The sequence below is a fragment of the Siphateles boraxobius genome, unplaced genomic scaffold, assembly GCF_051911475.1.
Source record: "Siphateles boraxobius isolate OS27281-9 unplaced genomic scaffold, OSU_SipBor_1 130, whole genome shotgun sequence".
NCBI lineage: Eukaryota > Metazoa > Chordata > Actinopteri > Cypriniformes > Leuciscidae > Siphateles > Siphateles boraxobius.
Window position 1 is genome coordinate 33,460,040 of NW_027508734.1, and position 25,940 is coordinate 33,485,979.

The 25,940-nt window shown below is 36.4% G+C and overlaps 1 protein-coding gene across 2 annotated transcripts in view; it reads right to left on the bottom strand.

Annotated features, from left to right (window-relative positions):
* cdh11 (cadherin 11, type 2, OB-cadherin (osteoblast)) overlaps nucleotides 1-25,129 on the bottom strand; it is a 55,836-nt gene extending 30,707 nt beyond the window's left edge. The window contains exon 1 of one of the 2 annotated variants that reach the window (XM_077229277.1): nucleotides 24,419-25,127. The gene's annotated coding sequence lies outside the window, so the exon portion shown is untranslated. Of the gene's footprint in view, nucleotides 1-24,418 lie in introns of both variants that reach the window. The other variant, XM_077229278.1, reaches the window with a different exon arrangement.
* Between the last annotated feature and the right edge of the window lie 811 nt (nucleotides 25,130-25,940).

Genomic DNA, 25,940 nt, shown 5'->3' on the forward strand with positions numbered 1-25,940 from the left:
CTTTAAACCTACAGGTAAAAAGAAGGATTTTTTTCTTCTAAATTAGAATGCTCAAATATCTGACCGTCTTAGTAATGACTAATAAACCTATTATCATATAATTATGTAGAAATATTAAAGTTAATTAAAAAATGAATTAGATCTTTAAACTGTGACTCTGCTGCCCTGGCAGAGATGTGCCTCCCCGTCACTTCTCATTATTTCGGGAAAATCTCAAAGGTAATGACAGCAATATTAGGGACAATGATATATTTATATTTTATATATTGGATACATAAATACAAACTAAAATGAACTATCGAGTTAAACTGAAAAAGCCTGCACAAGGAACAAGCCTTAAAATTTGCAAACTATTAAAATTGATCCTTTGAAATGATCAATTTCAAACTAATTCTTTGAAATTGAATTTGTTCAATTCCCCTTACCCCCCCCCCCCCCTCCCCTCTCTCTGTCTCTCTCTCCATCTCTTTCTCTCTCTCCATCTCTTTAAAATAATAGGAACCAAGTTATATCATATGCTTTAATTTTGGAAGTCACCTATGTACATAATAGTCACATACGCATGCTCACTCTAAAAAAAAAAAAATCTGTGTATTAACAATTGAATGACTGTATTTTACCAGAGATTTTACCTAGGCTAGAACGTAATTCACAAAATTTACATTTGCAAATTGCATTATGGGACCTTTTCTCCAACATTTTTTTTAGGGGTCATATCCACTGGTTGTGAACCACGAAAAGTTTGATCTCCTTCAGCTCCACTTTGCATGTTAAAGCTATTATTATATGGAAATTACAGAGAAGTAACCATAGGTACAAATATACTCTGTTTTAATTGAAAAGCTTTAAATTGACTGTTGAATTATATGTTTTGTACTATTCTCCAATACCATAAGCAGTCCCAACACATTCACAACAATATCAAATACACATCAAATGACAACTCATGTCACATTTCTGTTGTACCAAGCAGAATAACCTTTAAATTGCTGCAAGGCAGATGATATCGTCTTATCAGGTTTCTTCTGTTGAGGAGTATCTTCCTCAACCAATCCTTCACTGAGTTGAGCATTACTGCCTGTAAATCTTACCCAGTGCTTTTTCACCTTTACATAATGACCTTTTCACACACTTGCACACACATCCAGACACACGTGAATGTGCCTCATGAGGCTTTCAATGGCAGTTGACACAATCCACCATTTCAAGAGCAGCACAAAAGGCGGCTCATCTGCCTGGTTGGTTCTGAGCGGAGCTCCCAGGCCCCAGTGCACACCGTCACGCCTACTGTGCAGCAGAAGAAATTAAGAAGATAGTCATTTGGAAGGTATCAAAGGAAGCAGGGCAATCCTCTTTTTATTCTAGCAAGTTGGAAAATGAGATTGTTAATCCTCTGGGGTTGCATTTGTTTTCTGTGTCTCTAAGTTTGATTCCTCTGGGATTTATGAACCATTGTAATCTCATGATAAGGGAGATGTATACTATTTATTTATCTGGGCCTTCATTTCATTGTCTTTGTACCTGTATTCAGCACAATAAAAGCTAAATCAAATCTAATCTTAAATGTATTTATTTAGTACATTTAATATTTACAGGCTATTAAACTAAGTGCAAATAGCCCACCTTATTGGCAGAGGCTTTTTACACTAACTCCACCTACTGACATCTGGTTGGGCCAGACAAAATTACGTAAGACTCTGGATTGCAAATGGTAGCAATAGTGTAGGGGGTGTAACCTTTTGCCGAACTCACTCTACTTTCTTTTTCCCATCACATATCAGATCGGAAAGGCATTTATTTTCAGTAAAAATTAAGAAAATATATGAAAAGTGGAAATAAAGTGTCTAATATGTTTAATAATAAATAGTTTATCGGTTAGGGTTAGGAGTAGATGTAGGGAGGGGTTTATTGTCCCAATAAGGCGGCATCCATTAAATAATTTTAATAAATATAAGAATTTACACTCTGTTATTATTGCATACCGTTTAATGTACAATAACGCTGATGTGCAAATAGTATCTGTCACAATTCATAAGTATAAATAGCATCTAACTACTATTTACATTTATTGCCAAGAAAATAATGCTATTTTTACATAGTGTAAATAAAATCTATCTCTATTTTCACTTAATGTAAATAGCATATCACTAAGAAAATGCCGCTATTTTCACTTAGTGTAAATATATTCTTTTCCTATTTAAACTTATTTCTAAATAGCTATTTGTACTTTGTGTAAATAGTATCTATTGTTATGTGCACTTAGTACAAATAAACTTTCCCTTTTTTTAATTGTTTCTTTTAATATTCAGAAACATCACTATTTTTGAATTACCTGGATAATAAGGAGTCATTATTTTCAATGCAATACCTAAACCACTTATCTGAAAATAATCTGTAGTGAACAGCTTAGACTACGTTCGGTTAGGGCATCTGGTGTTTGTAAGCTAAAGGGTACATTTCAAATTTGAGTTTACAAATTTCATCAAAGTGGCACAAATATCAGCTATTGCTTTGAACTACAGCACTACTATTGATTTGTAATCTTTGTATCTCAGTTTAATCAAAACTCTTGTTTACAATCAATAGTTTCAGCGGGTTTGAAAAACACCCTTGACAAATCAAGAATCAAGGAAAATCCTTCTAGGGGGAAGATCTGGATGGATGGCTGCTTAACTATTTATAGCAATAAACTACAAACTAGTTGGGAGGAAATCTGTATTCTACCATGGCAACGAGACAATAAATCTAGTCGTTTAACCTGCGTGGCTAGAATTAAACTTATAATCTCAGTTTAAAATCCAGAAGGCAAAGTGTTTTGTTTTCGATGCCTAGCATGTGTGTCAAGCGAATGCCTGATCCTTCGGTCAATGGTTAAAAACAACAGAATCATTATCATCTGCACATGAAGAGACACACTCCTCTATAAATGTCACCAGCGCTCTTATTTAAGCCAGGGTCAGGGTCAGGGGTTAAGGCTCAGAGGGGTTCTAACCGCTGAAAATGTTGACATTAGCATCCAACTCCCAGGGCATTCACTTAAATCGGCATCTCTCTTCTTTCCTTTTTTTTCTCACATTGTAGACAGGAGAGGATTAGTGGCTGCTGACAATCATGACATATGGCAAAGCTAGGCTACGAGCCACGATCAAAATCACACCACGCATTATTCTTGGTTCATGCTCTAGCAACAGATTTTCATTAAAACGCACGGTTTCTAAAACAGCTAGAAGTCAGTGCACATTAATGCATGTTGCTTTGTGAGAGTGCATATCTCAACTGTGATGTGAGCTGTCACATCTTGATGCAATGAAATAATGGGAGGGGAATGCTTGCTTACCCACAGGAGTCATTTTCAGAATGCCGGTTTGAGGATGTGCATTCTTTAACCACCTGACATTTACATGCATCACACATCAATCAGTCAAAACTACACCCTACTACAAGATGCATGGGGAAAGCTGAACCAAAATGTAGGCAATGCTAACATCAAATGTCTGACAATACATTGTTATACATACAATGGCTTTTGTGTTTGGCACAGACCAATTGAAATTCATATTCTAGCATTTATATCTTATCTTCAATAAATACATAAACACAAAAGAAATCAAATGCAATGTCATGGACAAAAACATGACTAAAACAAACCAGAACAAGAAATTCTTCTTTGATTATTTCCAAGTTATATTAGTCATGTTTATGCTGACAAATGGCATTTATAAAAATCCAGTCTCTGAAAATAACAATATGGAGTGAGAGCACACTGACGAAAATGTCAGTCACGTTATGGAAGTGGGTCTCCCATGAATTCCACATTCTGCATGTCTGTGAATCCCTTTGGCAAACTTTTTTTTTTTTTTTATGTTTTGATTCACAAAGGTCATGTTATGAAAAAAAAGCACAATTCTATCCTGGTAACCCAAGTGGAAAAATAATTTAGTTAAATGGACGGTTTTGCCTGCAAGCTTTTAAAGAAGAAAGTCGTGTATACACACGTGCTGTGGCTATTAGGACCAGAGGAATTACTTTGGTGTGGGAAATGTTGCTAAGTATGTGCAATTTAGGTTCATATAATTTTTGTTTAGGTTTTTCTTTACCTTTTTGCACTTTTTTACCTATACAGTTAACTATACAGCTGAAGTAAGCACTAGTGATCGTAAAAAAAACAATAACTTTTTTTCCTTTTCACACAAGATTAATTTATGTGTTAATGTACAATTAATGTTATGACCTAAAACAAACTTTCCATAATACATGATTTGTAAACTAATATATTTTGATATTTGCATCACATAACAAGCTTCATATGTATGGCTTTTTGACATAGTAAACTTGGTACAGTATTGCATTTGTGATAGTCATTTCTGAACTTCTGCCATACATACAACAGCCAACATTGCCAGATTCACATTATTCTGTTTCTGATAAAACAGGACACACTTTAGTGCCACTCCCTTACATTTCACTTTCAAAATGTTGCGAAATGTGCAAGAAGTAACGTAAAATTTTTCCAATGCTCCAGTGTTTTTTAATTATTATTTTTTTATTATTTATTATAATTATTATATTCATAGTTATGTATTAGTCATACATTTCATAAAAAAATTAATTGTTTAAGTTTTAACCTCCCCCCTTTGGAATATAGATGTAAGATTGGTCTTGTTTTAAAGAAGACATTTGGCAGATTTTTGGAGAAGTGAAATAAATTAAGAAAGTTATAGAAGTTTGAGTTTATGAAAATGTACAATGTAAAAATGTAATTATTCATATTTTATATAAAATAAAAGTTCCAAACTTTTTCACTTGGTGACAACCAGACTCCATTACTGCCCATATAAGGCCACCTCCATTTACATATGTGATATGAGTGATCTGAACCATTATTTCCACAATTTTCATACAATTTATGAAGTAGACATCCTGTTCAGAAGTAGTATGGAATGTTTGGCAGATTTTTAGATGATTTGAACCTCTAATAAACACATAAAAATAACACGTTTGTGCGTAATAGCTTGCTGCCACATCACAAATGATGAATCTATTATTTTTTTCTTTTTATTTAAAACATTTTCAGACCTTTTTTTTAAATTGAATGGATGCTATCTTTTGAACTCTTGGCATGAAAACAAACTTAGTTTTCTACCATTCTTTCATGATTTTCTCATGCTCATCGCTATTTCAAAATAAAGGTCTGAACACGCCTTAGGAATATGAAAATATTCTTGAGGCAAATTGATCAGTTATGGCTCCTCTGTAATATATTTTGAAAATATAAAATATATATTCAGTCACCAAATATGGAAACTAGAGATTCTGAGATTTCAAATGATATATAGTTTGTCAAGATTAGTTTAGGTTAAGTATAGGTTATTACTGTTTTAAATATGTAATGGCTATGGGCCCCTCGATGGGCCAGTGACACTAAGTTTGTATATAATTATTTTAAAAATAATTTAAATAAATGAAAAAAAAAATATATAGAGTTGTACTTTAAGGTGCTTTTTACAGTTTTTGCAGGTGAGTTTGTTCTGGAAAACCTTTTTGAAAAATACATCACACAGTAAGTGCTTGTTACGACAAACTGCAGAAACCCTCAGTCTTTCAGCCAATTAGAGAATGGGAAAGCACAGAGAGAAACTCACTATAGTCTTCATTCGTACACACCGCTACATGCTAGAACAGTGTTTGAAGGTGGAGAAACTTTAAACCATTAAATGCTATATGCTCTGAGCCCACAAATGACTCCTGGTGACATATTGAATTTCATTTAGTGCTACGCTAGCATCAAATCAACTTTGGGGAACTAGGAGGCAGACTCACAGTCACTTCTCTGAACTCAATGAATATCAATAATGGTCACAGATTTTTTTTTTTTTTCTTTTCTGTACAGTAATGAGAGAACATGAGAAATAGTATTGAAGGAAAGGCAAAATTGAGTTTGAATTAACAGACATATCATCATCGTAAAGAAATATGACTGGCCTAACTATTATATAGCAGATGCTCTATAAAATCAAATTTAAACTAGGGGTGTGGGTTGCCTTAATGACTAGATTAATCAACAATATAATTAGGCTGGTTTCACATTCAACATTAGAACACTATTTTATTTTTATACATAAGATGCATTTAATACAAACTATGTGGAGTGCAGAGATTTGGAACAGAATGTGTTTTTGGATGTTGGACTTTGTTTTAAATATGCTTGCTTTCTGAATGTGTATGGCTATAGTGGTGGGATGGAATTTGAAGCCTTGCCAGTTAAACTTTTTGGTTTCACTTTATTTTGATGGACCCTTTAACACATTCTGTTGACTATAAGAAGACACTTACAGGTCTACTAACTCTCATTAGAGTGTTAGTAGAGTACTAGTAGACTTGTAGGGTTAGGGTTACAATAAGTTGACATGTAGTTGCAAAGTTACTTATAGTCAGTAGAATGTCGGTTGCGGGACAACCACAATAGAGATGGCAGACATTAAGCAGACAGACCACTCTAACGAGAGTTAGTGTATATGTAGTTGCAAAGCTACTTATAGTCAACAGAATGTTCAAAAGGGACGATCAAAATAAAGTACAGGTATTACCAACTTTTTATTTGCGTTGACATAAGCTTTTCTGAGCATGCACACTAAATGTCAGTCACACAGCCCAATTACTGAACTAAATTCTCTTTCGCATCTTATTGCGCTTAACCAGTCAAATACACACAGGTTTACATAAACAAAGTCATTATATATCTTAAATGAATGTAAACAGTTTGACGGATGCGTGTCAGTAGTGTATGTGCAACAGGTCTTGATGTGACATCAGCCTAATATACCTGCTGCTGTCTGTGTCATGTCATTAATGTTAATCAAACAACAAAATATGTAGAGAAAATAACTCACTGCTCTTGACTGAATAACTTCTGTAGCTTTAAGAAGCAGTGTATATTTAATTCATTCAGTGAAGTCTATGTATCTTTATTTTCACATGTGTTTATTAAATTCCTTACTTGAATGCTACTGTTACAGTAAATACACCTACTGTAGCTGAAAATATTAATGCACTGTTTATTTTATGTGCATGTTATATTGTAATTGTCCTATTATTTGTAATGTGTGTCTTTGTTCTTAAAACAAAACAATAAAATACATTAAAAAAACATAATAAACAGATTGATAGATGAATGCATATATCAGGGATTTTCTAATTTGATGATGCCACGGACCCCCAAATAAGTTACCTTTTCGTGGGACTAAAATATAAAAGCCAGTCAGATGTGTCTATGGACCCGTTTATAAAATAAAATAAAATAATATTATAAATAATGTGTAAAGTATTATCGGGAAATCATTTATTTTCAATACATTTCTATTAAAAATTATATTAATTTGTATTAATAATTAATTTGTAACGTGCATAGTTAAAAGAAAATGATATTTTTTATTAGTCACTGCAGATCTCAATTTTAAAAAAGTAAAATGTGGACTCATATCCCCAAAACTTTGATGCAGATGTTGGTCTATATTTGCAAATGCAACTAGAAAGAAAACTGCCAGCATATACATATATATATATATATATATATATATATATATATATATATATATATATATATATATATATACTCAATCACAGCCCATTGAGTTTTGCTGTTCCCCAGCTGCAAGACTGCAAATCTTAAGGCGTGAGAAGGGTAATTAACAGCCTAGTCGTGAAGCCTTGCAGAGCAAGTTATCCTCATAATTACAGCGTATAGGACCTCCGATCAGCCATCAGCTTGAAAAAAAAAAATCCTCTAGCTCTCCTTCACATAAACATGAAGACCTGCCAAAAATAACTGAGGTACACATCTCAAATAGAGGTGTCTCTTTAACTAAGCATAGACAGTGTGTGTGCATCAGTTATGTTCTGTATTGATTAACTGCATTTTTATCTTGTGTGGTACAGTCCAACCTCAGCGAATCAGGACAAAAGTTGAAATTGGGTTTGGGCGAACATGGAGCACGGAGTCCTGCCAGACACTACTAATATTTGTGGCAGAAATGTTAGACAGAACTAAATGACTCATTCTCAAAGCTCTGTGTTTTCAGGAATTGTGAGGAAAGAGTGAATAGATTTGAGATGCACCCAGTATTATTCACCTTCTGTCTTCATGAAATTTAAATATTCCGTTATCGCTGTTCAATTACAACCATTCAAAACTGACTGTTCTGAATAGCAATGAGCAGAAATGTCCCTCGGACCAAAACACAACAAGTTGACATCATGAAAAAAAAATTAAAAATATGATCAAAACGCACAATAAAAAGCAACCTTAAAGGATTTGCAGAGAGACAGAACACTCATCTATAGCTCTGCATCCTAACAACACCGTCTGGGCTTGATTCCCAGCACTTCAAACCAGACAGGGGGAACAAACTACATACATAAGCATCCTCAAACACCATGCATGGTGCACAATACAGGCTGCGCAAAAAACAATATCTGCCACCCAATCTCCTAGAGACTTGAGGAACAATCAAAAGCCTCTTAAACACAAGCATGGCCGGCGCTTCTGATTGGCTGTTTATGTGTATTTGTGTAAGAGAGGAGAGTAATAAAATATGCAGACTACTTCACTCTGCTTTTCTGTTCGGAAATATGGACACAATTAATTTAGTAATCTAAGGACATTGTCTCAGAGACGAAAACATCAGCGTTTCAACAGCAGAGGGAAAAAAGTCAAACAGAGAGGTCACCTTGTCAAACCGCCTCACTCGCCTCTATTCTCATCTAACAATACATATTCAGTGACCTGTTGATAAGACATTTTCAAAGTTGAGCCATATTCTAGCTTTTATGCATCTTGTATGGCTATCCTCTTTTCACAGCTAGTCATCTAATCTGGTTTTTCATTTCTTTTCCAGGCTATTTTTCCTCCTCAAGAGGAACCTCAAGTGAGGGTTCAGTCCAAGTAATGACTTTGACCCTGATGCCTCCAACCCAAAGCATCACCACAAACAGCGTAAAAACTTTTCCTCTCGGTGAGGAGGTGATTACAGAGGCATACCTGGCCCAAGCATGCAAGTCTATATATTTAATATCTATATGTCTATGCATGTCTGTGTGTGTGAGTACCACAACATGAAGTCAACAAACGAGACTGTGATTGCATTGGTAATATATGTAAAAGTGGAGAGTCGCAAAAGCTTAAGCAAAGCATGGGTCAATGGTACCCTGATATTCCTGGCACCACTTCTCTCTCGAGGGTGATGTTTATGGATAAGCTCTTGAATATGTATTTCACAGATTATGAGATGTGCCTCAGAATGACTGTCCTTTATTTCCCCCCAAAAAAGGTCACTGACCCTCCGTTGCCGGCGATCACCTGACTCGAGGCCAAATTAAATCACTCCACTTTTCCTCCTTGACTGTCATTTATTTTGAAGAAGAGGCTCCTAGTGCATTGTATTACCTGTGCGAAAACCCGCAATTGAGGGAAATTCAATATGCTTTCAACATGCATTTAGCCTCTTCGGGACTGGTGTCGGATTTGCTATTGTGTATATCTGATAAAAAAAAGCAATGTTTCTCCCGGTATGCTCATCGAATTATTGCAGTTCCACCTGTCTGACCCTAATTTTGTAAATCATTAGGTTTTTATTATTTGTCTATAGTTCTTCACATCAAACTGCAAATTATTTTCTTCACTCTGGTGCGTTCTAATAGGATTTGTGCAGCAGCATATTTGATTGTAGTAATCTATTTACAGAAATCTTTAGAAATGAAGAGAGCAGGAGAAGAAGCTGTGAAAATTTTAAATTGCTATTAAATGGGGCTTTGTGTCTGCACGTCATTGATGCACTGTTTGCGTAGACGAGGTGCATTCTGATAAAATCATCATTAATAGAAAATACGGCCATGCAACGAGCCCATTGATACATGGGAGATAAACCAATATTTAGATAGGCTGGGAGATAAGTAAAGGACGCTTGAAAAAGTATCCGTAAAAAGCATTAGTAATGAGATAAGCCTGAAGGTAGTCTGCTACGTTTTTAATTCCTGAACTCTTTGGGATAATAATGTAGCAGTCAATATAAACCTTGTGATTAATTATCACTTGAACGTTCATGCTAGCAGTGCATTATGGGTGCTGGGAGCTAAACGAAAGAAACATCATCTCAGAGAGATTAGACATCACCCCTTTCCTTACGATAAGAACATACTATTTTTCTTCTTTCCTTGGTCGTTGTCATTGGAAAGTGACCTATAGAATGCACTTTTTTATTTATTTACAGCTATTTATTTTTCTTTGCTCTATTTCTTTATTTCTTTCAGCACTCAAAAGCTGTGAGCAGCTGAATGGTTATCTTGATAAGAGTAGGCCCTGAGCTGCATGCATTGTGACAGCCTCCAATGAATATCAAGTGACGTGCGTCACAGTCTACAGCCATTCCGGAGGGGATAAAAAAAAAACCTTCCATTATAATCGCCGCCTCCTTTTAAACAGCCATTACCTCGGGGCGCAGTACCCAGAGGTGAGGTAGGGGCGCTTACATACACCCACTGTCGCCCGCCAAATTAAAAGAGGCTCTGGCCTGCGTTCGTGAATACTAAATGCATCCTGGAATCCTAATGTGGATTTGAGTCATTCGCTCGGACAGCCTGAGGAGAACGGAATCCCCCCAAACCCTTATGTGCGTGCGATAAAAAAAAAAAAAAAAACGAGAATGAAATCAATAAGCTTGAATTATCAATAAACACAGGTTTAAAAGGCAACACAAGTGTAAACAGTCACTGAGAAAGCTTGCTGGCCGGGCTGCTGAGAAAGAGATTTTTAGAGGACGATCTGGCTTCTGCATCTCACCCACTTATGGACGCTCCGCTAATCGGCAGCAGTTGAGCCTCATTCATCAAGGCAGTGGCTCTCACACCCCTCACTCCTGGGGGAGAGGCAGATGTATCTCCCAATGTGTGCTCCATGCTGTGGCTAGTGACTAAATCTGTTTCTGTAAGGTTTCTGTTCTTTATGCGTACAATCTCCATCATGCTTGATTAGTTGTGGTATTCAATGGCTTCCTGGTCATTTTGCCCAGCAACCCTCCATCTTTCTTTTTCTCAGTCCTATTCTGATTTTCAGTTCGGTCTTTCAGTGGCTCTTCGCTGTCATTCTTTTCATCCCGCAATCATTTGCCCAATTATTAGGCATTCTACAATATGGAATAATTCATGAAAATGAATTATTCTAGTGGTTTAATGAAAGCGAGCCTAGACTCACATACTCTGACTGTATAGACACAGTAATCTTCCATAGTTACGGTAAGAAGTCATTGATAATGAGAGAATATATTACACTGAACACATTTTGTGTAACCTAAAATATAATACACTATTGAGGACGCTTTGAAACAGTATATTGCAAAGATATAATTAGTAGATATACTAAACTCTTTTTATTTTAAAAAGCTTTGATTTCTTACAAAAAGTAGCTAATGGAGATTAGCTGCTTAACTTACTGGTTGTGTAAACTGTGATACATGTTACATATGTTACATGTCAGGATTCATTGATGTACAGCATTTATTTACAAAATAAATCTTTTGTAACATTATGCATGTATTTACAGTCATTTTGATCAATTTAATGCATCCTTGCTGATCAAAGTTGTCTTAAAAAAAAACAGTGCCCAAACATTTGAACAGTAGTTATTAATATGTACTAATAGTAAAATAAATAAATAAAGTAATATAATATAATATAATATAATATAAACCTAGTGAAAAATAAATATACTAAAATGTATTTTAAACACAGTTATTTTATGCTGAGTATTATACAAATACATTTACATATGCATGTACATTATATAAATACCCTGTAATTGTACTTTTGGTATACTAAACTGATATACTTAAAGTCTGCTTAATTGGAACTAAATATATTTTAGTTATTTGGAAGTAGTGCTGAGGTCCAACTAAAGATATATTTAAGTATATTTGATTGTGCTAAAGTGGAACTATTGCAAGTATACTTTAGGTTCACTTTCATGCTATCCTTAACAATAGTGATTAACACTAAGTTCTAAACATATTTTAGGCTTAATATTAAGAAATGTGCATTGTGCAGTAAAGAAGTACTCCAAATAAAGTTTAATTATAATATGCATATCAGTAAGTCTGAACCGATATGTCAGTAAATATGTTAATAGATTTGTAGAATACTTAGTATGAAATAAATGTATTTTAAATACATTTTGGTATAGGTTTTTTTTTTCACTAAGGAAGTTTACTTGTATACTAATATAACAGATTCAAACGAAGCATATTACCTCAAAACGATGTATAACAGGAGTTAAAATGAATAATTTCATTGCACAGTGATTATTTTAAAAGAACTGATTCACTATAATGCAGACTTCTCAATGAAATGCAATGGATAACAGTGATTGTTTGAGTTTTGCCTCAGATCATTCTCCTCCACAATTGCGGGCATAATAAAATATGAAGTAAAATACAGTGATGTTTTTTTTTTTTTTTTTTTAACAATACACCGAATGGTAAAAAAAAAGTTCCTTGTTAATGTTTTGAAAAGAAGTGAGCAACTGTCATATTACTGAAAAATTTAGTTTGTAAAATCACAATTTATAGCCAATTACTGACAAACACTGAATACGCATTTGTGCAGTTGTATTTACCTTGTGCAGTTGTATTTAGAAGATTTACAGTCTTCACCTGCATTTCTGAATTAAGGTAAGTTCATAGGCCTACGTTTTTTTCAAATGGTGCACAAACCCTATGCATTTCTCCACAGATTTAAGTGTCTTTTTAAAATTGTATCCCTGGACTCAGTGAGGTGCCACTAGCCAGTCATAATCTGTTATTGTGTGCCTGAAACCATGTGTGATTAATTTCTCTTTTAAATGAACCGTCCAGCCAGCTTTGGCATTGGGGCCATGATGAAGCCGCACTATAAATGGTTTATGTCATGGCTTTTGTCAAGCTCCTTTCCCCCGCAGCCTCGCTCAGTAATTGAAAAGCCACCTCCGACGGAGGGACTGAGCGACTGTGTTTGTAGCATACAGACGACAGGGACCGCGGGAAAATGGTCCGAGTGGGTCTTACCATCTCAGTGTGAGTAGCAACCCAACAGGATTTCCAGGGACACCTGCACTGACCCATAATGACCCACCGGGCACCCTCCATCCAAGCAATAACGTTTTCTGTTCAGGCTGGATGGGAGGTGGAATAACTGGATGACGGAATGAATACCAATGTTAATAATGTAGCTCTCGTCGAGCTTTGTGTTAGTATCAGATGTGTTCTTTGTGAATTTGATTTAATCTCAGAGGCGACTATATCTGTCAGCGTGGCCTCAACAGGCATGGAAATCGCTCTCTTTTTCGTCCCTCTCTCTCTGTTCTTAGCCTCAGGATTTGCTTCGCTTGCATACAGAAGGGTTGTGATAAATGATAGCATCTGCCTGCCTTCTTCACCACCTGCATTTAGACATTTCTTATGGGTGCTCACTGGGAAAAGGCTGGCACTGCTGTGCAAACTGCAGATTGGAGAAAAAAAACAACATTTTAAGAAAAACAATATAGACTCTACATAACATCTTTCATCACCGTGTTGGAATACATAACTGCAATAATATTTTTCTCCCTTATTTCCTAAACATTTTAGGTATTTCAATTAAGTAACAATTATCAAATTACAATTATCCACTTAGAAGACACTTTTATTGTACGTATATCAGTAAGCTAGTGAGCTGTTTTTGAAATAAGCTTCTTAGGCTCACTAAGGCTTCATTTATTTGATAAAAAAAAACATTGTAATATTATTACAATTAAAAACTTTTTATTATGATTTTTTTTTAAATCAGACAGTTCAAAAGAACATTGTGTATCTGACTTAGACATTTTTTGAAACACTAAAATCTTTAGTGTATTTTTTTGTAAAAGTATTACAATCTTCCAAAAACAAACTTCTTACACTTTTAAACAATGCTGTGAATATAATAATAATAATATCTCTATTTTTATATAGCACTTTTCGTTCACAAGAGAACAAGAAAATAGTTAAAACAAAAATGTATATGCATAATAAGAAAATAAAATCAAATACAATCTAGCCTAATAAATTATAAACATGGAAGCTTTTAAACCCTTCTTTTAGTGGTTTACCATGTGGGTCGCATCCGGAAAAATTAGTGTTTATGGAGTGACCAGATAGCAAAATGTTACCATGATTTTCATTTATCACTGATCTTAATACCAGGTCTGAACATTTTCTCTGAAGCTGCTTTGAAACTACACACATTGTTTAAAACACTGCACACATAATCCTTGAATTGACCTACAATTAAACTAAAATTCGGGTAAAAAAAACAACTCTGCAACCCAGAATTACTGCCTTCTCTATCAATCCCCCACTTCCAGTGACAATACGCTGTGCCCCAAATTACCCTCAGAAGCAAAGAAACACCTCCAAGTTAAGAACTTTAATTGTCAGCTTTCATGCCACTCAAAATCTCCCATTTCCGCTGCTTCAAATGATGCTCAGAGCAGTGCTTTTGAAATCCCCTCTTTGGTGACGCACATGCCTCTATTCTGTGTTAAGACACTTCTGAGAAACAATGCACACTCTGTGGCTCATCCTGATCTGTCCCTGTATAAAACGCAGTAGAGTTTGCCACTAAAAGCATAGCAAATTCTTTGGTTCTTAAATTTCAGCATTTCAGCAGCTACAGTTCTTATCAAAGCATGAATGAGAGAAGCAGAATAAAGAAATGGCGAGTCGAATTACTTTAGTATATATATATATATATATATGTGTGTGTATATATATATATATATATATATATATATATATATATATATAACAACTAACATAATATCAAGAAGTGTATGATGCAATTCATAAGGAACTGATATTATACTCTCTACGCAGCACAGTCAGTGCTTTAGCACTAATACACACATTCCCGACTGTTACCATGGAGAGCCATTCAAATACAGACAGCTGTCAGGTCAAAAATCACGCGAGTGGGCATCAAAGAAAAGATGGTTTGCTCTGGGGTAAGAGGTGCATACAGAAGGTGAATGGGTGAATAGCAAAAGAAGAAAAGGACTGCGCGGATGGGAACAGGTCTTTCTGGCATAAACTGAAAGACAGTGTTTTACATGACAGCAGAAGGAAGTACAGCTTGTTTGCTCTATGTGGGAGTGGTGGGATTTGTATGGAGGGTGGTCTCAAGTTTAACACCCCCACCCACCCCCGTACACCACACTGTCCTGGTCGCTCAGCAGGGGCCGGGCTCCTCCATTACAAACAGGTTTGGTTTTACGACCCAAGGCTAACTGTCATGTTAATGAACGCCTTGCTGGCCTTCACGAGCCCTGTGTCCTTGTGGAAGTGACAAGCAGTGTACAACCCTTTACCGTTCTCACTGAAAAGGCCATTACTTCCCTTCTCCTCTAACAGTTGTAGTGCTAATGTTCAACAGCCTAATTAGAAAGGGAAGCGGCTGCTTTCCTTAAAATAATGTCCACCCATGGGCCACCCACAATGTCAGGCAGCTGGAAATTATTTCTGCCTTCACTGTAACCTACAAAACCCAGCAAACAGGGGTCAACAGGATGTGGACACCTCTGCATTAAATTATAACAATTAAATCCTTAGCCTGGATGAGTCCCTGAGGCCCCAAACTATTTACTGCAGAGCTTGTCCGTGACAGAAAGAGGTCTAAAAAGAGCTTTCCTGACACAACAGAATTTACAGAGGTGTGAAATTAAGTGCAATTTGGCATTACAGTGATCCAGCCAAACCTAAAATGCCTTAATGCGTTTTCCTATTGCGAGAGTGAATAATGATTCAGAAAGGATATAAGCAATAGAAATGCTGTTGCATCAAAGACAAACAGCCCCACAAATGGAATGACAATGTCTGCGCTACAGAGGTAGCACTGCAACGCTGACAGATTCCTGAGGGTGCTGCTGGCTCCAGGAGTGTGAATGAGTTTACTGACGCAAACACACATTGACAGGCACTAAACAAAAATGGGCCACTAGATGGAGGGACCTTTCTGGTGCATTCGGTTTTACTGTTTTTTATTTTATTTTATTTTTTATATATTTCTAATTTTAATTTATTTTGTGGTTAGTTTTACAGACATCATTCAAATAGGCCTACTCCAAATAACTGGCAATCAAATCTTATCAAATATAATAAAGTGAGTGAGTATGTAGTTGAACAATCTCTGAAAAATCTCATTTATTTTACAGGTTTAACATTATTAGAAAGAAAATGTCTAAAAATTGACATAATTTATAAGGTTAAACAAAGAGAACCATACCCTACTAAAGTCATCTTGTTCATAGGAAATGTATTATTATATTCGTCAATTACTAACTTTTCAAAAGATAAGAAACGCAACATTTTCTGGAGCCACATTTAAAATTGAAAGGTGAAGTAGAAAAAGTTGGAATTCATCTGCAGATTTACAGATAAGCTGGATACATTTTCTTGCATATCAAGAATTAATGGCCATTACAGTTTATTTGTATCTAAACTTAGATCATGCACTTAATTTATTGAGTATATCTGTACATGTTATCGTGTAAAAAAAAAAAATACTATTGATTTAGTAACATTATGTAAATGTTTTAGAAAAAAAGCATGCAGCTTAAGATGAAAATATACAATTTAAATAATTTAAAGTATCTGATATTTCAAATATTTTACTCATTAGCAGTATGGGCTGTTCTTCTTAATTTTCTCAATGTGTCTATAACTCTTGAGCACTTGTGAAAATGTTGTGCTCTGAGGATGGTTGAGGTTAGACGCTGGTCAGTTTGAAACGTCTGCCTCCTGGTCTTGATCTCGCCGGCAATGCTGAAGACTGAATCCGCCATTGTGGCTGCCTGATAAAGAGATTAGGGCACTGTGAAAGGAGGCGGGACAGCATCGCCGTGCATCTGAGATGCTTAGCTGAAAGGCCCATTGTAGGCCCAGTACGCATCCTGCCTTCCCAGAGTACTTGACAACCAAAACAGCCAACAACAGAATTCCTGTGTCAAACAAAACGTTCCTTGTCTACCCAAAGGTTTATCTGCCTCATTTACAAATGTATGCCTTTGTGACCAAACCGCTTCCCCTTAACCCAGCCACTAGAAGCAGACCTAAATAAATTATTCACTCATTCCATGCTATTTTTGTTGATCTCAAGGTTAAAAACGAAAATGACACAAAAACGTTTTGAGAGATGGGCTGACTGAATGCACCCCTCTCTTTAAAACGTCAATAGGAAGGAAAAGCAGGATCCGAGAATATGTGCTGGGACTGTCCCACTCCTCTTTTGAGCATTTTTTTCTTTTTTTGACAAAAAAATTTGATTAGCATATCAAGTCAAAGGCATTTTGGAACACCAGATGTTCCAACCCAATTGAGTTCATACATATTTTTCTTTCTTTCTTTCTTTCTTTCTTTCTTTCTTTCTTTCTTTCTTTCTTTCTTTCATTAAAAAAATCATCCTTGCTAATTTAGTTGCAATTTCCCTCTGAGGAAATGAGCTCTTCAGATAGTTAAATTTAGATAAATACATGTAATCAATCATGCATCTTGTCCTATTATAATTCTCGGAAGAAAGAAAAAAGCTAAGAGGTATAATAGAGAAACTAATATAATTTACATATCTTTTCAAGTCTTCGGATCCTGGCACAGAAAGGACCACATCACAGCCTGGATCTGGGGCCTGCGATTGGCTAAAGTAAACAAAATTACTGATTACAAACCCCTGGGATTATTTTTGCATCATAATTCATTCGAGACAGATTTCCATCCAAAAGTTAATATGAGACCTTGGAGATCAAGGGTACACAGCTATGAATGCCAAGGACTGCAGAAGGTTATCAGTGCCGCACTTGTTAAACTCCCAAGCTCAATTTATCCTACTTATTATGTATAAACACAAAAATTGGAAGCCTTTATCCGCATACCTGGCCTGAAATATTGGCTCACCAGGTTATTCAACAAATTCTTTTATCTTCCACATCATCTGTTCCATAAACCTAGTTTTCTCTCACCGTTTGGGAGTTGCTGTTACTCGCAGCTTTCTCCACTGTTCTTTTGGTAACTGAGTTGTAATTGGCCTGCTTGTTATTCACTGCTGACAAAGCCCCAGTGCTGCTAGATTTGGACCTCTTCTTTTCTCTGAGTGAAGCAGCCAAACGCTAGTATTGTGGCCAGGTCTTTAGAAAAGGCTGCCCATCAGATGGTCAATGGAATGGAACATAGCCTGATTCTTCACACACCATTGTGTCAGCTTAGTGATTAAAGGGATGAATATTTTATCGAGGCCACCAAAATGGCCAGGATCGTACAAAACTGAAACACTAAGTCCGGGAGTTGATGAGTTACGTCTTTTTGCCAAAAGAAATGACTGTGTCCTCAGGGGTCCAAAAATAATAATAATTACAAAACAAACAAAAAGCTCTGTTCAAAAAGAAACATCCTGTACGGCCATCCATCACCACATCACACGTGTCAAAATAATTTTGTTTTGGAGGATTTTCTCCGTCTTTCATCAGATAAGAAAAAAAGGGAAGATGAGTGACAGAATAAAAGGCTGATGAGGTGGTAATATAACATGGAAAAAGCTCGGACTATGGCTGAGTGGAGGCCAGGGCTCTGAGATGAATTCTGACGAAGGTCGGCGGAGATAGAGGGAGCAAAAGAGTGGGCAGTGATGAAGAGAAATAAGAGATGACTGACTGAGATAGACGGGGAAAGTTCAGACTGTTTTCTCACAGCCCGTCTGACATTTACAGGGCCAGTTTGGAGGAAAGAAGCTGGAGGAAGCTCTTGACCTCCACTTCATTACAAGTCCAAAAGACCCTCCACCACATTAAATATTGAGATCTGGTGAGGCAGCAGCTCTGAGGAAATACAACAGAGTAAAAGGACAGCAAGCAATGAGAGAAGCACTGAACTGTGAGAACAGCAATGCACTCTATGTCTCTCTCTCTCTCTCTCTCTCTCTCTCTCTCTCTCTCTCTCTCTCTCTCTCTCTCTCTCTCTCTCTCTCTCTCTCTATCTCTCTCTCTCTCTCTCTCTCTCTCTCTCTCTCTACAGCAAACTTAAAATCCAATTTCATGCCTCATGTCTTGAAGTGAGCTAATTTTAAGAGATTTCCTTTTACTATTTTGTTTCTGCATTTCAACATTATGCAGCAATATTTATTACCATTAAGTAGGAAACAATAAGCCACTTGAATGTTGCTACAAAAACCCATTTGATGGCGTGGGGCTTGCAAATCTTAAGAGACAACTAGCTACGGAGACAAATGCCAGACATTAGCCGCTGTCATCGTGAATGCCATTCTCTGTCTTTTCCTTTTTGTTCTTGTAATTTCTAGGCTGGTGAGGCAACAAATAAACATTTAAAGACAGAAATACGCTGTGATTTACGCACCCCACACATTTAGAGACACTCCAATTCACGTTGCGCGAAATTACAACGATCAGGTTGTGAGTCAAGGTGTGATCTTCCCTATTGTTTCATAACATTCAAAGACTTAATTAGACAAAAGAACAATGAGTATCTCAGGGAAAAGTTTAATTGCGCAAAATCATACATTGCCAATAGCACAGAGATAGATAGGACAGAGTTGGAGTAAGTATTAGTGTATTTTGCAAATGCATCACCATATGCCATCCGATAATAAACCTAGAGCACTTAACGCTCTGATTGCAGACTATGGTTCATCTATAAATTAAAAGATGTTAGTTCACTTTCAGAAGGAACAGGAGGGTGGTATTTGTGATCCATTTGTGCCAGTGTGCTCTTTCTGATTGGTTTTGCGAGAAATGCAGCCCATGCTCATTGTCTTCAGTGTCTTGAATATTAGTGTGAATGTGCATTGTGGCAACTCTGGGCTTAAACATGTGAAACCCAACAATTAGCTTTATTGCAGATGCAAAGAAGGAGTAATGGAGCATGTCATTGCAGATCAGTTCATCCTCCCACCCCTTTCCCACTCCAATAGGAAGAGTTGTAAACCTGTGCAAACCCTTAGCAACACTAACCAGATGGCTGGTATCTGGACTCACGAATAAGCTACTTGTTTACTTCCAGGATTTATTGGAACGACAGGAAGAACTAATGCATAGAAAACCATATTAATGCAACCACATGTTTTCACCTTTATGTGTAGTGCGTTATGTGAGGAATAAAAAAAGAAAAATCCTGTGCTTACTTTATCTAACCCATCGCGTGTTTTATTATTGGTATTACGACTGGAATTCAAACTGAGAGGAAAAAAAGAGGAAGGGGGTGTTAAAGCACTTCTGTCTTAGGATGCATTACTGAAGAAAAGGTTACACGTCTCATGTCTAATTGCGTTTGTGTGGAAATGGGTTCAGGATAATGTTATCTGCTGTTTTGCGGCCAAGCAAGTCTGAGAAAAGAATCAGGCCTGTTACTGGCCATATCCCCAAGTCACATCACTTATGACCAGTGCTTTCTTTCTAAAGGTCAGCTCTATGAGAACGCAGCATGATTTGGTATTTTGGTTTAATTTCAGTGAAAAATATTTCACAAATTTGTTTAATGACTAGGTCTATAGGATAAAATGTCAATGGCAAAAATTACCATGTTTAAATGATAGTCAACAGAATTTAAATATGTAAAATTGGATTTAATTTCAAAGATATGACTGAATCGATTAAGAAAAAAAATATGTGCAATTAAAGCAAACACAAAACACGTCAAACCACACAGATAATGGCAATCCTAAATGTACTACCTTACCATTAACTATTCCATGTGAGACGTAATACCACAAATACAAATAAAATACGTGCTTGATAGTCCTTCAACAAAATAAAATATATAAAAAGTATTTGTAATAAAGTCATTTAATGACTGCATTCTATTTTTCTGCATTTCAAAATAAATGCAAGCATGAGAACACCAATGAAATTGAATCATTTGTAAATATGTACTGAACGTAATCCATAAAAGAATAGAGGATACAACAGTCAAATAAGGTTGAGTTACATCATGGTCTTCAAAGGCAAAGGTTAAAAAAACAGTATTATGATATAGTGCTAGATCAAAGACTGGTCTTGACATCAGAAAAAAAAAAAGGATTTCCAAACTGCTTTGACAAAATCTACTTGGCTTGTCACACTCCAGGCCATCCAGAGTAAATGAAGAATATTAACAGTGAAGCCTAGTAAAACCAGCAAGCCATACCGTTGGCAGCAAATTCACAATGCAATGCATTCTTGATGTATTCATTCATAATCCAAAGCCTTTTCAGAGCAGCACCTTTAAAGCTTCAGATTGCCAACATTTAGATAACATCACACCAAATCTCATAAAACAAAAAACACCCAACTGCAACTGACACAATGTGGTAGCTCATCTCACACTGTTCATATCAATTCATCCTCACAAATATCTGTATCACTAAGATCCTCTCAGGTGTTGTTCATTAGGCATTTCTTCCACAATCTCAACATCTTCCCACTGCATTAGTCGTGAGATCATGAGTGACGAGTTATGTTTGTCATTGCATCGTCTTGTAAAGTAAGGCATTAAAATAATAAAAGAAAGAAAAGAAAAGCACCCCTGCTCTAAAAGTTAGCATATAAAAGGGTGTATGATTTTCTGCTTTGCTAATTGCTCCTCATAAGGGTGAATGGATGTTTTCCAGCACCCACGCAGTGATTAGTGCAACCACGTTCAACATGAAGGCTGCTTTGTATAAATGAAGCTATAATTCTCCACTGTGTCAAATACTCTATTAATAATTATTTGATGGGGAATTAAAATAAATAAATAAATAAAAACATCCGCATCCAATTTATCCTCCTGTTGCCATATTTCATCCACCGTATTTCATAGTGGTAATTGTAGACTCTCTTCATGACTCTTTGTGAAAAGCACTTGAAGATGAAGGCCCCCGTCCAAACAAGATATATATTATATTATATATATATATATATATATATATATATATATATATATATATATATATATATATATATATATATATATATATATATAATTAAGTACTTTTAGGCATGCTTGGGATCTGCATGAGGGATGCCAAGCAATCCCCAAGAAAAAAACAAACTTTATACAATTGAAAGTGTAGAGTTATCATACAGCACCAACCCACCAGTCAGAAAATCGTATTTATGTGTTCCAAGGTCACTAACAGATGGCATGAGATTCCTGCACTGGAGACAGTTGGCACAAACAACTTGGTCCTGTCCAAGTGCTGGTATAATCATCATTATTCTGCGCGTGAGTAGAAACCACCACAATGAAACCAAACTGCCGAGGAGGCTGCCAGCAGAATCAGAAAGACTTTCTTCATGCATGAACATAACTGAATTTATAGGTGTGGAGATTAAAAAGCCCAAAGCCCAATTTATGTGCAAAAGCACTGTTTGTCTAACCGTAACTTCGCTTTTGCTTTTCAAAAGATCTGCTTTAATGAAACCTATAATTAAATGCTCCCTCACAGAATATGGACTGATCAGATGAGCTCCGAAAATCTGTTCTAGCTGAGGTATTTTTTAATTGAAAATTAAACTCAGCAAAAAAGGTCTCCCGGCCTTGTTTGGATGTGACTGGTAGTGGAAAAAAGGGCTCTTTGAGAAGCTTCACAAGTCACCATAACAAATGCCTTTATTTGTTGAAAATGACTGAGTCTCTTCCTCTATCGACCCGCAGTGATGTGGGACTGGAGTAGCGCACCCAGCACAATGCAAGAGCAAGATACCGGGGCTTCATTTTTTTTCCCTGCACACAACTCCAAGGTGGTAATGTGACACCAAAGGTAACAGAAGCCACTGACTAGAAAGATGTTAATCCTGACAAAGTGCCACAGCATTAGCCAGAGCCTCTGCTAGATTGAATTCTGCATCCCTGGGGAGCATGAGCAACACAGACGGTGGCGCTCAATCTTTTTGAGTGGCCCTCTGAGACAAAACTGTGGTAAGCAAACTGGGCCAGGACTGAAAAGAACAACAGCACCCTCTATTGAATGCATGTGAGCATGTTTGGTGTTCTTCAATCATTATCATGATCATCATCATCATCATCATCATTTTTAAATTATTACTGTTGTTGTTGAAATAACAATAATAATACCCACACATGTATCTCTAATTATTGGATTGCTGAGATTAGGAAAATTGGACTTAGTTTTTGTTTAATATTTGTATACTTTCTAATATCTCTTGTTGGGCCTATAACTGCCGCACAGACATCTTATAATCGTATAGGCTACCTATCACATTGCATTAAGTCTGACAACATATTAAAAAAAAAAGAAGAAAAAAAACATATATAGCCTATATAATTTTAAAAAACATTAAACCTAATTTACAAATGTAAAACCCTCAGCACTTCGATCCAAACACACACACACACTAACTAATTCGCTACACTGATTCACTCACTATCTTGACAAGTTCTGCTTGTCCTACGGAGGAAATACAGAGCTGATATTGTTCATAACGGGTTTGTGTAAAGATGCATGGTGTGATTCTCACAATGGGGGGTATATGACTGTTTTTATGCCCGGGGTTGTGCTCTCTCATCACCCTCACGACTCCTCCATTCCCCGCCGTGAATGCTGAGGCGTTGTGGATTCACTCCAGCGACAGGAGACGCGCATTCCTTTCAACAAACCAAAAGCTCGTGACGGGGGGAAAGCCTCATCACTTGTAGCCTAGCTATAGCCTAAATAAATAAACTATTTTTGAATAAATAAATTAATAAACAAACAGTGGACACCTGCACCTGCCTGCACTGCATATAGAATCGGTATTCTGGATATTAGGCTAGCTGCATGGAAAGTTGTTCACAACACTCTCGATGATCGACAGTCACAAATAACTTGCCAAAGTCACGGAAATAAATCAAATAGCCTAAACTATAAGATAATGACGACGTCGTATAACCACAAAAATAATAAAACTGCCGGTTTTCTTCTGCACTAGCTAATAGGCTATATATAGAATAAAGCGAATTGATTTTTTTCTTTCTTTCTTTCTTTCTTTTTTTATTTTTTATTTTTATTTTATTTTTTTTGCACAGGCTCGTGGAACGCAATGCATCCACGGCGTGCTCATTATCGTGAGGAGCAGCTAAAAACTAAAAGTTGATCTTCTCGCTGAGCTCCATGGTCCAACTGTCTACGAAAGCAAAACGCTCCTCTGATTGTCATCAGAAGCGCTCACATTTGCAACTAACTGACATAGTTTACAATAGGCGTGCTTTTAGTCACTGCAAAAGAGCTGTCTGCTGAGGGATGGAGAAAAGCTTAGGTGAGAACGGCTGACCCGTCCTCTCTATTTCTCTGAAGCCAGCTCTTGCAGTCCAGCTTTTATGTGATGCGCATTTCAGTCGTAAACACCATCATCACTTCCTACCTTTGGACACTTTCAGACACGACACCGGTCCAGTCCGTCCAGTTGTGGTCCCAACAGCGGCTAAACGCTGCCACTTCTTCTCTTTGACCAACAATCAACATCCAACAAGAGCAGTCTGTAGCACTCCAGACGCAGGGTCCTCCGGAAAAGTCCTCTCCCAGAATTGAAGCAAAACGTAAAAGCCCGGTTGATTTCTTTATTTTCTTGTCCCTTCTTCAAGTCAGTATCGAAGGCAACTGTTAAATAAAGACTGTTGAAATAAAACTGAGGTATGTCCACGATCAGTCAGGTGCAGCTGTTCTGCGCGCACGTTCGCTCTGCTCCTCCAACAGCCGGAATGATGATGACCGGTGCGATGTAACGCAAGTAGGATGTGTAGGCTATGTCTTACTGCCAGTGACTGTGTCGAGTCAACCCTCCTCCTCTCCCTGCGTTTCCAGATGGAAGCAGTTTCTCGTCTGTCCTGTCGCGCGGTCCCATCCGAAGCGAGCGGCCAACGCAACTGTTAAACCGGCCTCTAAAATCCTCCTCCAATCAAAACGGTCGGATGAAAGCTGAGCCACCACTGGGGAATGAAAAAACCTTCTCGTCTCAATCAAAAAAATAAATTAAATTAAATAAAAATATATGCAAAGTGACAAAATTCTCATTGAGAAATCCAGCTGAAAAAACAAATAAAGATCGTTTGGAAATGCATAATATCTCTATTAATCCCGCACTATCTCCTATCCGCTTTAGTTTGTTTTATTTAGTTGACATAACAGCTATATGGAAAACCAGGGACTGCACATATTTTGTTTAATCGTCTGTAACGTAGTTTACTTTTTTTCTTCTTTATCTATCTCTTTGATATAATATTTCCATATCTGTGCGATACAAATTGTGGTCCCACTTTATATTAAGTGGCTTTACTATGTACTTACATTGATTTACTTATTGTGTTCATTTTGTATTGCAAAACACTTCTGCAGCTTTTGAGGTGTGATATGGGTAAGGTTAAGGTCAACAGTGTAATTACAAATGTAATTACATAAATTTATTACAGCGGTAATTGCATGCAGGCATTTTCAAAATATACGTTCAATGTAAAAAAAAAGTGTATATACACAATACGTCCATTGTATCAAATTATTAATTTCAGTGTAAGCACATAGTACTTAAAGCCACTTAATATAAAGTGGGACCCAAATTACTTATCACACATTGTTTATAATGCTATATAGCAAAGCTGTGGATAGATTTATTGTCAGTACTTTAAATTTGTAGTTACAAGACGGTCATGTTCGCCACTTTAATTAAAATGTAAATAAACAAACATTTTAATAATAAAAAAAAATTGCCTAAATAAAAATATTTAGTTTAGATCAACTATTTTATCTTAATTATTTGTTGGTTTGTTTTTAACATAATGTTTTGGGTGTTAATAAATTATAGAACAAGTAGATATGGCTGTGACTTCTGATAGGTCAATATAACTTTAAAGCTGTTCTATGTACCAGCTCTGACAGAAACACCTGTTAAT